Source organism: Oncorhynchus nerka, linkage group LG11, assembly GCF_034236695.1.
Source record: "Oncorhynchus nerka isolate Pitt River linkage group LG11, Oner_Uvic_2.0, whole genome shotgun sequence".
NCBI classification, from domain to species: Eukaryota; Metazoa; Chordata; class Actinopteri; order Salmoniformes; family Salmonidae; genus Oncorhynchus; species Oncorhynchus nerka.
This window is the reverse complement of record NC_088406.1, coordinates 62,363,162-62,369,161: the sequence shown is the minus strand read 5'-3', so window position 1 is coordinate 62,369,161 and position 6,000 is coordinate 62,363,162.

Sequence of the window (6,000 nt, the reverse complement as noted above, 5' to 3'; positions counted from 1 at the left end):
CCACTCCCATCTGTCTACTCCCTCTGTTTATTGTATTGTCTTAACATATAGTCATGTGGCAGGGCAAAGGCTTTGAATTGATCGTAGAAACACTATGGAAGTTATGTTGTTTGTAAAAACAACAAGTAACACCTACTTCTTAGGTCATCCATCTAGTGAACTTATGTTAGGAATAGTGAACTACACTAAGGTGCCATCTAAAACCTGAAAGGGTTATTGAAGATCCTTTTTTTTGGCTTGCAAGTAGAACCCTTTTATTTCCATGTAGAACCCTTTACACAGAGGGTTCTACATGAAACCCCAAAAAGTTCTACCTGGAACCAAAAATGGGTCTACCTGGAGCAAGAAAATGTTTATGCTATGGGGACAAGTGAAGAACCTTTTTGGTCCTGTGGAGCAGTTGGTAGAGCATGGTGCTTGCAAAGCCAGGGTTGTGGGTTTGATTCCCATGGGGAACAGTATGATTTATATATATATATATATATATATATATATATATATATATATATATATATATATTTATATATATATATATATATATATATATATATATATATATATATATATATATATATATATATATATATATATATATTATATATATATATATATATATATATATATATATATATATATATATATATATATATATATATATATATATATATATATATATTATATATATATATATATATATATATATATATATATATATATATATATATATATATATATTATATATTATATATATATATATATATATATATATATATATATATATATATATATATTATATATATATATATATATATATATAATATATATATATATATATATATATATATATATATATATATATTATGAAAATGTATGCACTCACTACTGTAAGTCACTGTGGATAAGAGGGTCTGCTACATGACTAAAAGTGGTTAGAGCGTTGGGCCAGTAACCAAAAGGTTGCTGGATCGAATCCCCGAGCTGACAAGGTAAAGAATCTGCCATTCTGAGTGGGGTGATTAAGGAGGCCAAACCGATAGTTTGTGGGAAGGTTCTGATCTTTGCAAATACAAAAATTCAGTAGGAGAAAGTCTTGAAATTGAACTCACTAAATGGGGGTTTGGTGAAATGTCACATTACCTAAACTGAGAGGATGCCACTGGGATGCCATTGGAAATTACCATGAAAGAAGTTAAGTCTTCCCTGAAAGGAGGAAAAGTTATTGACGCAAAACGGATGAAAAGCAAAAAGAATGGCAGTCCAGTGGACCCTACAACTGTATTGTTACCATTTGAAGGGAATCTGTCGCATAGGATGCATCTAGGATCACTCGGTCATCCTGTTAGACAGTACGTGCCACTTCCATGTGCCAACGGATGGGGCATGTTGCTAATGTCTGCAACGGTAAAATGAGACGTGCAAAGTGTGGTGAGGATCACGAGTATGGGAAATGTGGGCTTGATACTAAAGTTAAATGTTGTGACTGTGACGGAGAACACAGTGCAGCATATGGAGGATGTGAAATACAACAAAAAGTAATGGAAGCGGAGAGGTACAACATTACAAACAATGTATCCTAACTGAGGCTGTTTGGAAAGTAATAAAGTTAGCGTTGAAAATACTCCAGATACAACATAAGTAGCCGCTCCGAGAACGCCAGTAGAACCTCAGCCGATTGTTAATGAGATATGCGAGCATAAATGCTCGATCACAGAGGAAGACTTCCTGTCCTTCGTGTGCAGGGCGATCAATTCGACTGCTCCACATAAGGGCAGGACTGCACGAATAAAAGAAGTAGTGAAGGCAGCCAAAGACATTCTGGGGATTTCTGAAAGTTACCGTAGAAATGATACATTGGATGCTGAGCCAAAGTTCAAGTGATGATCCGGATAATACACAGTATTGTGGTGTTCCTTATTGTTCAATGGAACGATAGGGGTTTGATCGCCAACGGACAGGAATTGAAGAAGACTACGTATGATTTAGATGTTTGACAGGACGTGGCGTGAAACATAAACATGGTTTTAACCTCAATTGGATTATATTACTCCTTGTTTTATCTTTGTGGGAAGTGATAGAACGGAGGGTTCACAAAGAGCGATTAAAGGTTTCAAATAATATAAATGTGTGGCAGTGGAGATTTGTAGAGAAGGGGTTAATATCACATTGTTTAACTACTATAATCCTTGTAAACCCATCTCTGTATCTGTATTAGATATAGTTGTAAAACACAGTAAAGGTGATAAGGAGATATGGGGTGGGGATTTCAAAGCGCATAACAGCTTGTTTCGCAGCAATACCACAGCTGCCAATGGTTTAGCGGAGGGGACTAGTTTGTATAAATGATGGTCATGGGACACGGGTAAATGCGACTAGAGGTACTGTACATCGTAATGTTTAGATCTTACTTTGGTGTCTTTCTCTATTGCTGGCATACAGTATGTGAGTGGGATGTGAAGACAGAATCCACAATAGGTAGTGATCATTTCCCAGTCATGTGCAACGTCGATCTTGACGCATGTTTTCAGAAACGGGAACTGGTTTTAAATTGGTGCTTTGACAAAACAAACTGGAAACTTTTTTTAAACACTTTCTGTCAGAAATTGTCAATTGAAGGGTTGGTAGAAGACTGTACTGGATCTGTGAATTCAGTCAAATTGGATTCTGCTTTATTGGCTACTCCAATAGGAGGTGGGAATGAGGCCAGCAATGATCGTGATAATGCTTTTAAAACTTTGAAGAACAATTTTACATTTTGATAGCATGATAGTCTTTCAGAGAAAGAAAGCGTTGGCTAGGAAAGTCATTAAGAACGCAAAGAAAGGTGACATTCCATGTCAGGGAGGGATTCGAAAATATGAGGTGGAAAATGGAACTCTACGGGGTAGTGCTGTTAGTCCTATCTGATTCATGTTGACGATTGACAATATCTTATTGGACAGGGTATAGCGGTGGCATTATATGCAGATGATGGTGTAATTTGGAAAAGGGGAAGGAATATTCCTTGTATAATGGAGAAAATGCGTGGTGCTGTTGTAGCAGTAGAGGAATGGTCCTTATCATGGTTTTCAAGTTATCTTTGCCTAAATCTTGCCATACTGTATGTTGTTCGCTAACAAAAAGACTAAGGAAGATGTCAGTGTTCAATTACATGGAGAACTAATGGAAAGGGTAACATAATTAAACCATTTGTGGCTTTGGATCGATGAAAAGCTTACATGGAGACATGGTACATGTATTGAGACTAAATGTAAGTACAGTAAGTAGTACATCTTATGAAGACAATAGTTGGTCATGATTGAGGGGCAAATTTGACTGAATATTTATCGTAATTTGATGAGATCGTCCATAGATTACGAGTGCTTTGTATATGGTTCTGTGGCCTTTACCTCGTTATTGCAAGCGAGGGCACTCAGGATGTGCGATGGTGCATTTAAAACTACACCAGTTGAGGCTTTACAAGTAGATAATGGGGAAATGCCACTATCTCATAGAAGAGTTAAGCTAGCCATGGCATACTTGGCAAGACTGAAGGGTAGTACGGTAGATCATCCTACACTGACAAGATTGTTGAGAATATGAACACTATCAAAACAGGAGTTTTGGCACAGAGATTGGAAAAAGGGTTGATGAATATGGAGTCAGAGATATCGTTATAGGGCCATCTGTGGCAATAGGAAATGTTTTATAGTACCAGGAAATCTGTACAGGAGATAGTGTCATGTAATGGGAACAGAAGGGATGAGGTTATGTTTTGTAAGATTAGGGCATACAGGATTGAAATCAATATTTTCTCTGGTAGACATGATCTATCTGGCACCCTGACAAACAATAACCTCAAGTCAAAACCGTTACAAAAAAAATGTCATACGGTTGCTGTACAGTGCACTAACCAGACCACTAGGTGAGGGTGTTGCACTGAAGGACAACATGATCTTAATCCATTTTCAGTGTAGTACCCTTCCTATGAATTGGCACTGTTTTTTCAGTTTGAGTCTCCCCAACCACTTAGATCTTAACCACTCCAGGGGGCTCATTTATCAAAGGTGCGTATGCACAAAAAAATACCCTAAACCTTGCATGCGTCCAATGTCCCACAAAGGTAATTTTAAATGTTGAATTTGATGGGAAAGTGTGCATGTTTCCACGCTAATCTCAGACCATGCGTACCTACACATTCTAGTGGTTAATCAACTGTATTGCAAGCAAATATTGTTATTTTATGCACAGGAATTATAATAATGGTTGGCTAATAAAAACATTTAAAACGCAGGCCTAATGATTAAACAGATGCATTTGCCATTGGTAAGATTGCTTAGCAGCATGTCGCCTAATATATTTACTTTACTTTTATTGTATACTGTGTCTTCAGAAAGTATTCACACCCCTTGTCTTTTCCACATTTTGTTGTTACAGCCTGAATTGAACATGTATTAAATTGAGATGTGTCACTGGCCTACAGACAATACTCACAAAATTTCAATGTGGAATTAATTTTTGTACAAATTAATAAAAAAAGGAACATTGAAACGTTTTGAGTCAATAAATATTCAACCCATTTGTTATGGCAGGCTTAAATCAGTTCAGGAGTAAACATTTGCGTCACAAATCACATAATAACTTGCGTGGACTCACTCTGTGTGTAATAAGTGTTTAACATGATTTTTGAATGACTACTTCATCTCTGTACCCCACACATATAATTATCTGTAAGGTCCATCAGTCGAGCAATACATTTCGAACACTGATTCAACCACAAAGACCAGAGAGGTTTTCCAATGCCTCGCAAAGAAGGCAGAAAAAACTATGACATTGAATATTACTTTGAACATGGTGAAGTTATTAATGACACATTTGATGGTGTATCAATACACCCAGTCACTACAATAGACACAGGCGTCTTTTCTCAGTTGCCGGAAAGGAAGGAAACCGCTCAGGGATTTCATGAGGCTAATGGTGACTTTAAAACAGTTACAGAGTTTAATGGCTGTGAAAGGAGAAAACTGAGGATGGATCAACAACATTGTAGTTACTCCACAATATTAAAGTAATTGACACAGTGAAAAGAAGGAAGCCTGTACAGAATTGCCAAATCCCGAACTATCCATTTAGTTATCTATTTATTGTTAGTTTACACACACACACACACACACACACACACACACACACACACACACACACACACACACTTTCTTATGTGCAGTCAAAGGTCCAGAAGAGGTGATCTGCAGGTACCATAACATCCTGAAGAACTCACTCCAAGAAGGTCTGCACCATGTCTGTGGCTTTCCATACCAACAATGTGGATAGAGGCACCATCGCAGCCACAGCACTGATCTCCAGGCTACAAAAGGTGCACCAGAAAATCTACAGCATCCTAGTGTTCGACCCATCGATGTAAATGCTGCGTGCATTCGCGAAGCGTTGTGCTGGCCATGTAACACCAGAGAGTAAGAAGGGGATAGAGGATGTGATAAGACAGCAAATGACACAACTATTGATAAGCTTTGATTGTGGCAAATAAGAATGTAACTAATGAAAAACTAGACCAGTGCCAACTAACCCGAGAGAAGCCAGAACATCCAGACAGTGAGACTGATCTGGCCATTACGCAGCGCCTCGGACATGTTTACATGAGACAACACTCCACAATGTTATGTTGAAATAACACTTTGCTATAAACCATTTATGGAGAGGCCACTTGCTGATGTGTTTGATAGTGATCACTCGAGTCTGCCACTTTTTTTGAGCAAAATTAAAATTGAGACAATCAGAGCGCACTTGTATCCCAACTGCAACTTGTCAATATTCCAAAACTCATTTTCCAGCATCTTGTGACCCCCGCGACCTGTTTTGTAACATGATTCACTATGGAAACACTGCCAGAGAGACTCACACTCCGGTAATAAATATAGTGAGAATGTTGTAAAAAAAAAAAACGGCACGAAAGCACACGTTGCCATCTGCCAGTGACTTGATAAGCAAATGTACCATTCATTTTCT